The sequence below is a fragment of the Pecten maximus genome, chromosome 17, assembly GCF_902652985.1.
Source record: "Pecten maximus chromosome 17, xPecMax1.1, whole genome shotgun sequence".
NCBI classification, from domain to species: Eukaryota; Metazoa; Mollusca; class Bivalvia; order Pectinida; family Pectinidae; genus Pecten; species Pecten maximus.
The window spans coordinates 10,812,505-10,830,497 of NC_047031.1; positions in this window are offsets into that span (position 1 = coordinate 10,812,505).

The window sequence follows — 17,993 nt, forward strand, 5'->3', positions numbered from 1 at the left end:
TAATTATATCTCTGATACATACGTTAATTATATCTCTGATACATACGTTAATTATATCTCTGATAGTTACGTTAATTACTTCTCTGATACATACGTTAATTATGCCTCTGATACATACGTTAAGTATGTCTCGGATACATCTCTGATACATACGTTAATTATGCCTCTGATACATACGTTAATCATTTCTCTGATACATACGTTAATCATATCTCTGATACATACGTTAATTATGCCTCTGATACATACGTTGATTATGCCTCTGATACATACGTTAATTATATCTCTGATACATACGTTAATCATTTCTCTGATACATACGTTAATCATTTCTCTGATACATACGTTAATTATGCCTCTGATACATACGTTAATTATGCCTCTGATGCATACGTTAATTATATCTCTGATACATACGTTAATTATATCTCTGATACATACGTTAATCATTTCTCTGATACATACGTTAATCATTTCTCTGATACAATACGTTAATTATGCCTCTGATACATACGTTAATTATGCCTCTGATACATACGTTAATTATATCTCTGATACATACGTTAATTATTATCTCTGATACATACGTTAATTATGCCTCTGATACATACGTTAATTATATCTCTGATACATACGTTAATTATGCCTGTAATACATACGTTAATTATGCCTCTGATACATACGTTAATTATGCCTGTAATACATACGTTAATTATATCTCTGATACATACGTTAATTATATCTCTGATACATACGTTAATCGTTTCTCTGATACATACGTTAATCATTTCTCTGATACATACGTTAATCATTTCTCTGATACATACGTTAATTATGCCTCTGATACATCAGTTAATTATATCTCTGATACATACGTTAATTATATCTCTGATACATACGTTAATTATGCCTCTGATACATACGTTAATTATATCTCTGATACATACGTTAATTATATCTCTAATACATACGTTAATTATGCCTCTGATACATACGTTAATTATATCTCTGATACATACGTTAATTATTTCTCTGATACATACGTTAATTATGCCTCTGATACATACGTTAATTATATCTCTGATACATACGTTAATTATATCTCTGATACATACGTTAATTATGCCTCTGATACATACGTTAATCATTTCTCTGATACATACGTTAATTATATCTCTGATACATACGTTAATTATTTCTCTGATACATACGTTAATTATTTCTCTGATACATACGTTAATTATTTCTCTGATACATACGTTAATCATTTCTCTGATACATACGTTAATTATATCTCTGATACATACGTTAATTATATCTCTGATACATACGTTAATTATATCTCTGATACATACGTTAATTATGCCTCTGATACATACGTTAATTATATCTCTGATACATACGTTAATCATTTCTCTGATACATACGTTAATCATTTCTCTGATACATACGTTAATTAAATCTCTGATACATAGGTTAATCATTTCTCTGATACATACGTTAATTATATCTCTGATACATACGTTAATCATTTCTCTGATACATACGTTAATTATATCTCCGATACATACGTTAATCATTTCTCTGATACATACGTTAATCATTTCTCTGATACATACGTTAATTATTTCTCTGATACATACGTTAATTATATCTCTGATACATACGTTAATTATGCCTCTGATACATACGTTAATTATATCTCTGATACATACGTTAATTATATCTCTGATACATACGTTAATTATGCCTCTGATACATACGTTGATTATGCCTCTGATACATACGTTAATTATATCTCTGATACATACGTTAATTATTTCTCTGATACATACCTTAATTATATCTCTGATACATACGTTAATTATATCACTGATACATACGTTGATTATGCCTCTGATACATACGTTAATTATATCTCTGATACATACGTTAATCATTTCTCTGATACATACGTTAATCATTTCTCTGATACATACGTTAATTATGCCTCTGATACATACGTTAATTATGCCTCTGATGCATACGTTAATTATATCTCTGATACATACGTTAATTATATCTCTGATACATACGTTAATCATTTCTCTGATACATACGTTAATCATTTCTCTGATACATACGTTAATTATGCCTCTGATACATACGTTAATTATGCCTCTGATACATACGTTAATTATATCTCTGATACATACGTTAATTATATCTCTGATAGATACGTTAATTATGCCTCTGATACATACGTTAATTATATCTCTGATACATACGTTAATTATATCTCTGATACATACGTTAATTATGCCTGTAATACATACGTTAATTATGCCTCTGATACATACGTTAATTATGCCTGTAATACATACGTTAATTATATCTCTGATACATAGGTTAATTATATCTCTGATACATACGTTAATCATTTCTCTGATACATACGTTAATCATTTCTCTGATACATACGTTAATTATGCCTCTGATACATACGTTAATTATGCCTCTGATACATACGTTAATTATATCTCTGATACATACGTTAATTATATCTCTGATACATACGTTAATTATGCCTCTGATACATACGTTAATTATATCTCTGATACATACGTTAATTATATCTCTGATACATACGTTAATTATGCCTGTAATACATACGTTAATTATGCCTCTGATACATACGTTAATTAGGCCTGTAATACATACGTTAATTATATCTCTGATACATACGTTAATTATGCCTGTAATACATACGTTAATTATGCCTCTGATACATACGTTAATCATTTCTCTGATACATACGTAAATCATTTCTCTGCTACATACGTTAATTATATCTCTGATACATACATTAATTATATCTCTGATACATACGTTAATCATTTCTCTGATACATACGTTAATTATATCTCTGATACATACATTAATTATATCTCTGATACATACGTTAATGATGCCTGTAATACATACGTTAATTATGCCTCTGATACATACGTTAATCATTTCTCTGATACATACGTTAATTATATCACTGATACATACGTTAATTATGCCTCTGATACATACGTTAATTATATCTATGATACATACGTTAATTATGCCTCTGATACATACGTTAATCATTTCTCTGATACATACGTTAATCATTTCTCTGATACATACGTTAATCATTTCTCTGATACATACGTTAATCATTTCTCTGATACATACGTTAATTATATCACTGATACATACGTTGATTATGCCTCTGATACATACGTTAATTATATCTCTGATACATACGTTAATTATTTCTCTGATACATACGTTAATTATATCTCTGATACATACGTTAATTATTTCTCTGATACATACGTTAATTATATCTCTGATACATACGTTAATTATTTCTCTGATACATACGTTAATTATATCTCTGATACATACGTAAATCATTTCTCTGATACATACGTTAATTATATCTCTGATACATACATTAATTATATCTCTGATACATACGTTAATTATGCCTCTGATACATACGTTAATTATATCTCTGATACATACGTAAATCATTTCTCTGATACATACGTTAATTATATCTCTGATACATACGTTAATTATATCTCTGATACATACGTTAATTATGCCTCTGATACATACGTTAATCATTTCTCTGATACATACGTTAATTATATCTCTGATACATACGTTAATTATTTCTCTGATACATACGTTAATTATTTCTCTGATACATACGTTAATTATTTCTCTGATACATACGTTAATCATTTCTCTGATACATACGTTAATTATATCTCTGATACATACGTTAATTATATCTCTGATACATACGTTAATTATATCTCTGATACATACGTTAATTATGCCTCTGATACATACGTTAATTATATCTCTGATACATACGTTAATCATTTCTCTGATACATACGTTAATCATTTCTCTGATACATACGTTAATTATATCTCTGATACATAGGTTAATCATTTCTCTGATACATACGTTAATTATATCTCTGATACATACGTTAATCATTTCTCTGATACTTACGTTAATCATTTCTCTGATACATACGTTAATTATATCTCTGATACATACGTTAATTATATCTCTGATACATACGTTAATTATATCACTGATACATACGTTGATTATGCCTCTGATACATACGTTAATTATATCTCTGATACATACGTTAATCATTTCTCTGATACATACGTTAATCATTTCTCTGATACATACGTTAATTATGCCTCTGATACATACGTTAATTATATCTCTGATACATACGTTAATTATTTCTCTGATACATACGTTAATCATTTCTCTGATACATACGTTAATTATATCTCTGATACATACGTTGATTATGCCTCTGATACATACGTTAATTATATCTCTGATACATACGTTAATCATTTCTCTGATACATACGTTAATTATATCACTGATACATACGTTGATTATGCCTCTGATACATACGTTAATCATTTCTCTGATACATACGTTAATTATATCTCTGATACATACGTTAATCATTTCTCTGATACATACGTTAATTATATCTCTGATACATACGTTAATTATATCTCTGATACATACGTTAATTATGCCTCTGATACATACGTTAATTATATCTCTGATACATACGTTAATTATATCTCTGATACATACGTTAATTATATCTCTGATACATACGTTAATTATATCTCTGATACATACGTTAATTATATCTCTGATACATACGTTAATTATGCCTCTGATACATACGTTAATTATTTCTCTGATACATACGTTAATTATGCCTGTAATACATACGTTAATTATTTCTCTGATACATACGTTAATTATGCCTCTGATGCATACGTTAATTATATCTCTGATACATACGTTAATTATTTCTCTGATACATACGTTAATTATGCCTGTAATACATACGTTAATCATTTCTCTGATACATACGTTAATTATATCTCTGATACATACGTTAATTATATCTCTGATACATACGTTAATTATATCTCTGATACATACGTTAATTATATCTCTGATACATACGTTAATCATTTCTCTGATACATACGTTAATCATTTCTCTGATACATACGTTAATTATATCTCTGATACATACGTTAATCATTTCTCTGATACATACGTTAATCATTTCTCTGATACATACGTTAATCATTTCTCTGATACATACGTTAATCATTTCTCTGATACATACGTTAATTATATCTCTGATACATACGTTAATTATATCACTGATACATACGTTAATCATTTCTCTGATACATACGTTAATTATATCTCTGATACATACGTTAATTATATCACTGATACATACGTTAATTATATCTCTGATACATACGTTAATTATATCACTGATACATACGTTAATTATATCTCTGATACATACGTTAATTATTTCTCTGATACATACGTTAATTATATCTCTGATACATACGTTAATTATGCCTGTAATACATACGTTAATCATTTCTCTGATACATACGTTAATTATATCTCTGATACATACGTTAATTATGCCTCTGATACATACGTTAATTATATCTCTGATACATACGTTAATCATTTCTCTGATACATACGTTAATTATATCTCTGATACATACGTTAATTATGCCTCTGATACTTACGTTTATTGTGTTTCTTGTCTGATTTCCTATACAGCGTATTTGTCTTGCGTTTTCCCGCCATCTCTGATTTCTCCTTCCGAATATTCATCAAAGATATTCAGTCATCCTGAAAACGAGCAACAGATATTTAATTAATTGCCACTCAAAGACAATTTTATAGTGTCATTAACTGAACTGAATTTAACTGAAATGTCAGCATTGACATGGTATAACGAAATCAGCTTTGTCAAGTAAATTCTGTCGTTCTATATTCTAAATATGTCAACATGGCTCTGAAATAGTCTATCCAATTATGACATGTAAACTCCCGATCCTTAGTTCTGAAATAGTCTGTCCATTGTGACTTGTAAACCCCTTATCCTTAGTTCTCAAATAGTCTGTCCATTTTGACTTGTAAACTCCTGATCCTTAGTTCTGAAATAGTCTGTCCATTTTGACTTGTAAACTCCCGATCCTTAGTTCTGAAATAGTCTGTCCATTTTGACTTGTAAACTCCCGATCCTTAGTTCTGAAATAGTCTGTCCATTGTGACTTGTAAACTCCCGATCCTTAGTTCTGAAATAGTCTGTCCATTGTGACTTGTAAACCCCTTATCCTTAGTTCTGAAATAGTCTGTCCATTGTGACTTGTAAACCCCCGATCCTTAGTTCTGAAATAGTCTGTCCATTTTGACTTGTAAACTCCCGACCCTTAGTTCTGAAATAGTCTGTCCATTGTGACTTGTAAACCCCTTATCCTTAGTTCTGAAATAGTCTGTCCATTGTGACTTGTAAACTCCCGATCCTTAGTTCTGAAATAGTCTGTCCATTGTGACTTGTAAACCCCCGATCCTTAGTTCTGAAATAGTCTGTCCATTGTGACTTGTAAACTCCCGATCCTTAGTTCTGAAATAGTCTGTCCATTGTGACTTGTAAACCCCTTATCCTTAGTTCTGAAATAGTCTGTCCATTGTGACTTGTAAACTCCCGATCCTTAGTTCTGAAATAGTCTGTCCATTGTGACTTGTAAACCCCCGATCCTTAGTTCTGAAATAGTCTGTCCATTGTGACTTGTAAACCCCTATCCTTAGTTCTCAAATAGTCTGTCCATTGTGACTTGTAAACCCCCGATCCTTAGTTCTGAAATAGTCTGTCCATTGTGACTTGTAAACCCCTTATCCTTAGTTCTGAAATAGTCTGTCCATTGTGACTTGTAAACTCCCGATCCTTAGTTCTGAAATAGTCTGTCCATTGTGACTTGTAAACCCCTTATCCTTAGTTCTGAAATAGTCTGTCCATTGTGACTTGTAAACCCCTTATCCTTAGTTCTGAAATAGTCTGTCCATTGTGACTTGTAAACTCCCGATCCTTAGTTCTGAAATAGTCTGTCCATTGTGACTTGTAAACCCCCGATCCTTAGTTCTGAAATAGTCTGTCCATTGTGACTTGTAAACCCCTTATCCTTAGTTCTGAAATAGTCTGTCCATTGTGACTTGTAAACTCCCGATCCTTAGTTCTGAAATAGTCTGTCCATTGTGACTTGTAAACCCCTTATCCTTAGTTCTGAAATAGTCTGTCCATTGTGACTTGTAAACCCCTTATCCTTAGTTCTGAAATAGTCTGTCCATTGTGACTTGTAAACTCCCGATCCTTAGTTCTCAAATAGTCTGTCCATTGTGACTTGTAAACCCCTTATCCTTAGTTCTGAAATAGTCTGTCCATTGTGACTTGTAAACCCCTTATCCTTAGTTCTGAAATAGTCTGTCCATTGTGACTTGTAAACCCCTTATCCTTAGTTCTGAAATAGTCTGTCCATTGTGACTTGTAAACTCCTGATCCTTAGTTCGTAGTTTCGTATCTCCATATTTCACAGCCATAAAGTAAAATGGGGGAAACCAGTGAATCGAATAATTTAAGTTGCAAGTCTGTAGATAATGAGATGTTTCTTATTTTTGTATGCAATGCAAATAATGCTTTCTTTGCTTGTTCAGCTAATTCTGTCATTGCAATTGCAAATTAACCGTTATAGTTAAATAGTATGCCAAATAAGGATAAGAATCTTCCCGATTTATTTGCTCAACAAATATGGTAAAGTGAAACTGTCGTCTTATTTTACGTTTTTTTTTTTAAATAATTTTGTCTTATTGGTATTAACTCTTAATTTACAGTGTTCACAATAATTTTGAACAATCAAGAGCACTTTGTAAACCTTCAGGCGATTTGGACATCAATACAATATCATATAAAATAACAAATAATCTGACATATACACCAAGAGTATGTTCACATAAACTATCAATTTCTTGCAAACAAGATACATTAGTTTGTATATAGAAAACAAAAACGGTGACATATTTTCGTCTTGTTTTAAACCGACGTTACCCTTCCGTTTCAAACACATGATTTAGTATTATTATATAAATTATTGAGAACTTTACCCGCGAGATAAGAGGACTGCGTTTTTCTCGATAATCCGATACGCCACACCGTATCAAACGTTTTTGGGGTTTTTTAAAAAAAATAAATTAACAGTATAGTTTTTTTTTATTTTTAGAGAAATAGATAGAGATAAGAAAATGTAGTATGAACACATTTTTAGTGGTTGAGTGTCCTTTTCTAAAACCAGATTGTGCTCGAGATATAAGATTAATTTCATTTCCTAGTTTATTCAGCCTATTGTTAATAATAGATGTAAGCAATTTACCTAGGCACGATACCAAAGTAATTTGTAGTTATCAAGATTGTGTTTATCACCTTTGTTTTTATAAACAGGTTTGATAATTCCAATTGTCCAATCCGTTGGGACTATACCTGTAATATATGGGCAGATATGTTTGTAGAGTGTGTTTAATATGTTCATTAACGATTCCATCTAAACCACAAAACCTTAACATTTCATATGTTAAATCGTCATTTTCGTCATTCATTACGAATTCTCGAAATAAATCAAATAATTCTTGTACGAAAAGGTCAGCTTCGTTTTCTTTACCCCAGCCTAATAGTTTATTTAAGATAGTCCTCAGATATTTTGGATCAGCTTCAGAAGCGTTTCTAATTTTATGTTCCATTGTGTTAAGGAATGTTTTGAAACACTTATTTCTTTCTTTCTAATATTATATACTTTTAGATTTTATTTTTTTCCTATTTGCTTAATTTTAAACCCTGTTGTATTCCCTTTTATTGATGCATGGAATTCTATCCTCAACTTGTTATATTTATTAGTGCTCCATGTTTATTTATTTGTTTGTTTTCTTATTGTTGGTGTTAGTACCTTTATACATGTATTTCTTGCCAAATACATTAGAGGCAGCCGTTGCAAAAATATTGCCCATATTTCGTATAACATTATCTATTTCAGCTCAAGAGATTTGATCAGTTTGTGTATTAGCTAATCAAATACAGTATCTATATAGAGCTATACAATTATTTTTAGAGTCATTTTTCCATTTTACAATATAATCATCTTTTACTGTTTCTGTATTATGAAAGTTTTGGGCACTGTTATAGTTTGTTACTGACCCACAGATAATAAATTAAATCCTACAATGTACACCTGAAAACAAAGGGTCAAAGTCTGAAATTTCAAATTCACTTATACAACGAAATAACTTCGAGGAGACCAAACAATTGTTGTCGAGTTATTAGATGTAGTTATGCCGATGACAAATCTTTGTTAATTAATTAATTAATGTATTATTATAACAGACAAGAACGATCGTTTATAAACACCCCTAAAGATTTTTTTCTTCGAACTTTGGTGAGCGAAAATTAAAATGAGTTTCATTAAATCTGTTATGAAATGAAAACAAATAAATGTACCTTTTACCGCAAAACGTAGAAAGCGTAGTTGACACAAATTGGAGGCAGTTGGGTTTTTTTTTTTTTTTTTTTTTTTGCACCATTTTAGATTATTCATGTAAATACATTGTTCATATAATGAAATCACAATCTATTTCTCCGATTGACACAGTCAATGAAAAGCTGATAAAGGCACAATTATTACATAATGAATTTACTTGATAACATGCCGATTATGTGATGTGATTGAAGTTGTCCTGTTTGTGGTTTGGATCTAAAATCTAATGTAAAATATATGAGACTGCGTTGCATTGAAAGTAATATCATTACATGAAAATATATATTAAAAGGTAAATCAAAAGTGGATTTAAAAACAACACAAAATAATTATCCAGTTGCTTACGCGTTATCTGATAGATCTACGGACATGGCGGTGAGTTAGATAAACACTTGGGCTAACCTGATATAGTGTCTGTAGTATGGCAAGCCAAGTTGTCATTTATTCACGGAGCAACGTTGATCCACGATTTTACCAAATTATATAAAGATATCCTATATACTTTATAAGATATCTGATATACTTTATAATATAGCTTATATAATAAATGAGATATCTTATATACTTTTCTTTATAAGATATCTTATATAATATATAAGATATCTCATAAAAGATATAATATATCTTATAAAGAAAAATAAATAAGATATCATATATTTTTTAAGATATCTTATATATTATACAAGATAACTTATATATTATGTAAGATATTTTATAAAGGAAATTATATAAGATATCTTTTAAAGAACGAGATTTTAATTTGTGATAATGAACTCTTCTCCAATCGATGAAGGATCCGAGATGAAGCTGAAACTACATATAATGGTTTGAAACAGAATTATAATTGCCATATATTCATGTTTGCTCGAACACGAAACCTGCTCCGTTCCTAGCCGATCGTGGTCGCGAGACAGACGGTTGATTGTGTATGTTCCGCGTGTATTCCAACAAAACGGGAGTTACCTTAAAGAGGGAACAGTCATTTTCGAACGTTTAGGTTTTGCCGGTCTCACGTGAGTATCGTTCTTTATAAGATATCTTCTAAACTTTTCTTTATAAGATATCTTATATCTTTTATGAGATATCATATATACTTTATAAGATATCTCATAAAGAAAAGATACCTTATAAAAGACAAAGGATATCTTATATCTTTTATGATATATTTTTTATATTATGTAAGATATAAACTTTAAATAAGATATCTTATAAACATAATTTGGTAAAATACTGGATGAATATTGCTCCACGAATAAATGACAACTTGGCTTAACCATTCTGTAATCTACGGACATGGCAATGAGTTAGATAAACATCTGGGATGACTTTGTATATAAAGCCTGTAGACCTACAGACATGGCAATGAGTTAGATAAACATCTGGGCTGACTTCATATATAAAGCCTGTAGACCTACAGACATGGCAATGAGTTAGATAAACATCTGGGCTGACTTTGTATATAAAGCCTGTAGACCTACAGACATGGCAATGAGTTAGATAAACATCTGGGCTGACTTTATATATAAAGCCTGTAGACCTACAGACATGGCAATGAGTTAGATAAACATCTGGGCTGACTTTATATATAAAGCCTGTAGACCTACAGACATGGCAATGAGTTAGATAAACATCTGGGCTGACTTTATATATAAAGCCTGTAGACCTACAGACATGGCAATGAGTTAGATAAACATCTGGGATGACTTTGTATATAAAGCCTGTAGACCTACAGACATGGCAATGAGTTAGATAAACATCTGGGCTGACTTTGTATATAAAGCCTGTAGACCTACAGACATGGCAATGAGTTAGGTAAACATCTGGGCTGACTTTATATATAAAGCCTGTAGACCTACAGACATGGCAATGAGTTAGATAAACATCTGGGCTGACTTTATATATAAAGCCTGTAGACCTACAGACATGGCAATGAGTTAGATAAACATCTGGGCTGACTTTATATATAAAGCCTGTAGACCTACAGACATGGCAATGAGTTAGATAAACATCTGGGCTGACTTTATATATAAAGCCTGTAGACCTACAGACATGGCAATGAGTTAGATAAACATCTGGGCTGACTTTATATATAAAGCCTGTAGACCTACAGACATGGCAATGAGTTAGATAAACATCTGGGCTGACTTTGTATATAAAGCCTGTAGACCTACAGACATGGCAATGAGTTAGATAAACATCTGGGCTGACTTTGTATATAAAGCCTGTAGACCTACAGACATGACAATGAGTTAGATAAACATCTGGGCTGACTTTATATATAAAGCCTGTAGACCTACAGACATGGCAATGAGTTAGATAAACATCTGGGCTGACTTTATATATAAAGCCTGTAGACCTACAGACATGGCAATGAGTTAGATAAACATCTGGGCTGACTTTGTATATAAAGCCTGTAGACCTACAGACATGGCAATGAGTTAGGTAAACATCTGGGATGACTTTGTATATAAAGCCTGTAGACCTACAGACATGGCAATGAGTTAGATAAACATCTGGGATGACTTTGTATATAAAGCCTGTAGACCTACAGACATGGCAATGAGTTAGATAAACATCTGGGATGACTTTGTATATAAAGCCTGTAGACCTATGGCCATAACGATGAGATACATGTAGATGAACATCTGGGCTGACCTTACATAAATCCTTATATGTAAAGCCTGTAGACATATGGAGCCTGTTGTAATCACGACTGTTCTGTCTGACATTTATTACTTCTTTGTACGCATTACATTGCAATCAACATCCTCCGTTTTTGATAATAGATACAAATATATTTTCTGTGCTAACGTATCTGTGTAATATCCGCTCTAGTCTGCAAGGTTCTCTTTATAGTTGATAATTATCGTTATAACTGCGTCATTGATAATGTCGGGAATTATTTCTGTAGTAAAGGTTAATGTCTGGAGCTGTCCATATACATTACCTTAGCATTGACAAATGTATTATTAGTGTAATAATGCCAACGTACGAGATCCCTCAAGTTACAGTCAAACTGTACATTCTTTAATGTTAAAAATCATCAAGTTTGTTGAAAATTGGGCCTATTGCACCTATCTATTTAGATTTTGAAATTTCTTTCGATTGATATTAGTTCCATCAATCGCCTCCTTGGGTGTTTAAAACAATTTAATTCGTATTTGTCTCTGGTGTATATCTTTTGTATAACACTTTGCTATTCAATGAAGTATCTTATGCAAATTGGGGGAGTCAAAAAAATGTCGGCTTTAGCGTTTCCAGTAGGTACTGCACATCACGGTTATTGATTTTCGTGCAACCACCCTTTAGAAACCTTCTGTAATAAACATTTCTGTACATTTGTAAATGTACCTCTGCAAATTAACGACCAAGACCTCGACATGACTCTCAACTTAGATAGAAACGTGTGTTAGAAACTCTGTATTGATTTACCGACAGGTGTTAGGACAAATCTGTGTTAGACTGTGGAGCGTGATACATTGACTGAAACCTGAACATTCTTATTGCAGGAAAAAATTGGGTTGATATTGGCGTTGTCCACACAAACAACCTTTAATCCAAATATTTTCTGTACCATTTGTTCTCTCAAATTGTATTTAAAAAAAACAAATACTGCGCACTAAATGAATAATAAAATCTCAAGTGAAAAGACTTGTTCAATTTATTTTTCATTTAAAAATATCTAAACGTTAAACTTGTAGAGCTTAGCAAAATCTATGATATCTGTCTTCATAAATTTCATGATAGCTTCATAAAAGAAATGCACGAAGAGTGACAAAGTTTTTTTCTAGGGATATTCCAACTGTTGCCGAAACACCTAACAAGGCACCCCACCCGGTCACATTATACTGACAACGGTCGAACCACTATCATGCTTATCAGTCAGGTTGCTATCATTTCAACACGATATGTTCGAAAATATCTCACATGGCATTATAACAATGTTTATATGTAAGGTAAATTGACTCTATTTCTCTGGGTTTCCCTTTACGGCATTATAACAATGTCTATAAATAAGGTAGATTGACTTTCGTTTCGGGTTCCTCAAACGGCATTATAGCAATGTTTATAAGCTAGTTAGATTGACTTTGTTTACACACTCGAGCATTGTATCTGGTCAGTCATCAAACCAAAACAATATGCATAGTTCAGTGGGATATATCAATGTACTGAATAACCAAAAAGCAAGTTTCTTTAGTGATACGCCTATTCATATTCTTGACAACCTGACGGACTCCTATATCATTTTTGATTTTCATATTTGATAATAAAAATATAATTAAGAACTGTTGTACAATTGATAATCAAAACCATCATCAAAAGGAAAGCGAGCTGGGGACACGAAAGTGATTATATAAATGACACACATGCGAATAGCACAATTAAATCAGAGTTTAGCAACGGATTAGAAAGACATTCCATATTTCCTCTTTAACAGAGAGTTTGTATGTCAAACAGTTTACACGTTATACAACGTGCCTTGACTTAATGATGGACATGATGATATGCATCACGTTATAAATATCTTGAATAGACATATACTTGTATTATACTTAGGCTAATCATAAAAAAACATTTCTACATGTATTTTCTTCTTGTACAATAATTTGCAGATTATAAAAGAACTTTTATATTCATATTATGTATATTAAGCTAATTATGATAAAGACATATTTGATACTATTGCTTCCCATTCTATATTTGATAACATACATTAGAGCTATCACCAAGTAAAAGACTACATTGATCTTCATTCTGAATTTTTTTACATGTGACAGTACTTCTAAACCATTAACAACACCATCCATCAATTTATCACGGCATGAATATAAATACATTCTAGTTAGAAATGCAGAATTGTATATTTACTTGTTTTATCGCACGATTTGCATTTAACTCCTTCATTTTCACAATATATCGAGTGTGTAAACTACGAGGTCCCATACATGCTGCTGGGATATTTGCTCAGTGCGCAAGCGTAATGTAGGGTTTACCCTGTATTGCTATGAAAAGCAGCATACATTTTTATTTTATTTCTTGCTCCCCATAAAAAAATCATACACAAATCTATTGATGAAACGCTTTCAGCACATTGTTGGAGGTATGAATATATCCAGGACGTAGTCATTAATTAGTGATTCTATATTAAATTTAACCACTTTTATCGACAGGAGTCCTGTAACAATTGTTGATGGCAAAGCCTAGTAATTAAAATAGTTTTATACTTTATTCCAAAATAGCAATGTCCGTCTCTCCACTTCGCCCCACATTTCAAATGATCCTAAACATTAAGTTGTTACTACAAGGGAGACCAATACAGCGTCTACACGCGTACTTATGTTCTAAATCTTCTACAGCATTCTTAGTAGAAGAGTCCCAAAGCTCGCATCCATACAGCATACTTGAATATATAAAACTTTTAACAATATTAAAACATGATATAGGTTTCAAGCCATACACATAAGTCAGTTTAAGATAGTTCTTACTTTTACACAAACATCAATACTACTACTACTACTACTACTACTACTACCACTACTACTACTACTACCACTACTACCACTACTAACTACTACTACTACTACTATCGATTGTAAGTTACTGGTAAACGTTATCCCAGCGTACGTTTTCTGTGAAGATATTGGAATTTGATCAGAGAACCGTTTGATCAGAACTCATTTTGAAAAAAAAAAAACATTTTGTACTATTGGACATTGACGTTTGGACTGACATATTACCAAAGACCTGTTATCAGAATTAAAGTATGAAGAGGATACACCAAACAGAGATAATCGGCCTTGACCTTTGACCTATGGAGTACATAGGACTAAGTTTGCCATCGAAAAGCATCGATGCTTTAACCTCAACAAATGAATTATATTAAATTCTCCAGAATTTACCATTACATCCTAAAATGTAGACCCCTTATTCCATACAGTGTTGAGCGCCTTTTCATTAACAAGAGAAGTTGTGTAAACGTTTGATTGTTCTCAATATAGTAATGGATAGATTCCCTAACAATGAAAGCGGCTGTTAAACTACCACATTGTTCCCTAAACCCCAATTTATGAGGGAAATTAATTTCATCGTACTTCGTAGTTAATCGGAAGAATAAAACATTTTCTAAAATGTTCTGTAGCACGGGCGTTAATGAAATATCTCTATAATCATCCATCAATAGTCTGTCTCTTTTCCACTTTTATATAATGTAAAGACAGTAACACATTTAAAATGTTTTAGATAACTCTCGCTTTCGATGATGCTGTATAACATATATACATTTTCCCATCATTTTGCTATACCAACAAATCATGTCACCCTACTTTACCACAGCTCATTGTAGAAATACTTCAAGTACAGTCAATGGATGAACACATATGGCATCCACATTATTAAAACTTTAATCACTCATGTTAATCAAGGCATTTCAATATAAAAAGTTGTAATTAAAATGTGGTTGAATTTCAGGACATGCAAGTCTACTAAAATGCTCGTACCACTCTTGTTTCAAAACATCTGGATTAAAAAAAATGTTTTCAAATAGAAACCCTTAAACCACAATATAGAATATAAAGTCGAAATAAAGTACGAAACTAAAACACAAATAGTCTAACTTTCAATATAAAGTACGAAACTAAAGCATATATGTAGTCTAACGTACCATGTATTACGTATCTATATTGATAAGACATGATGCATCATTCTCCATAATATGGTATAAATAAGATCCGGTCTTAAACACAAAGTGACATACCTTAGAAGAAGTTTTATATGTAAATATGTACTTAATATGTACACACATCTCTGATCGCAAAGCCAGTAACATTACTTACCTTGGCGATAGCACTACCTGCCGTTCTCACTGAAGCCAATGGTAATAGACGCTATTGTGGTGTTCAGCTGTTGCTACTGTCAGGTGTGGATGACGAAGACAACATCAAAACAGCCAGTCACAAGGCGAGCCATATTTATCACATTTACAGTTCACCTCTCACATTTGTTAACTCGTCTCATTGGTAACTCGTCTCTCTGTCTGTCTGCGTAGACAATCCAACAAATACTGTTATTTGTGTTTTTGTATTTGCCGGTGTTGAACGTCATAGAACTCGGCCTAGAATTAGTACATAATTCTGAAATAAAAATTAAATAAATATTCAGATGTTTTATGCGTAAAGAATATTCTGTTTATGTCGGGAGATTTCATAATTGATCAAGTCAGTTTAATGTTTGTAAAGAATAAAATAACAAAATGTTCATGACATGCAATATAAGGTCTGCCATACTGAGTCATCAATCAAACACATTTCACAGATCTCGAGGGGCTCTATTACATATATCTAACACGTTATGGTGATCTCAAGGGACTGTATTACATATATATATATATATATATATATCTAACACATTACTGTGATCTCTAAGGAATATATTACATATATATCTAACACATTACTGTGATCTCTAGGGAATATATTACATATATAACACATTACGGTGAATTCTAGGGAATATATTACATATATAACACATTACGTTGAATTCTAGGGAATATATTACATATATATATAACACATTAATGTGAATTCTAGGGACTATATTACATATATATATAACACATTACGGTGAATTCTGGGGACTATATTACATATATATATAACACATTACGGTGAATTCTAGGGACTATATTACATATATATATAACACAATACGGTGAATTCTAGGGAATATATTACATATATATATAACACATTAATGTGAATTCTAGGGACTATATTACATATATATATAACACATTACGGTGAATTCTGGGGACTATATTACATATATATAACACATTACGGTGAATTCTAGGGAATATATTACATATATATATAACACATTACGGTGAATTCTAGGGACTATATTACATATATATATAACACATTACGGTGAATTCTAGGGAATATATTACATATATATATAACACATTACGGTGAATTCTAGGGACTATATTACATATATATATAACACATTACTGTGAATTCTAGGGAATATATTACATATATATATAACACATTACGGTGAATTCTAGGGAATATATTACATATATATATAACACATTAATGTGAATTCTAGGGACTATATTACATATATATATAACACATTACGGTGAATTCTGGGGACTATATTACATATATATATAACACATTACGGTGAATTCTAGGGACTATATTACATATATATATAACACATTACTGTGAATTCTAGGGAATATATTACATATATATATAACACATTACGGTGAATTCTAGGGAATATATTACATATATATATAACACATTACGGTGAATTCTAGGGACTATATTACATATATATATAACACAATACGATGAATTCTAGGGAATATATTACATATATATATAACACATTACGGTGAATTCTAGGGACTATATTACATATATATATAACACAATACGATGAATTCTAGGGAATATATTACATATATATATAACACATTACGGTGAATTC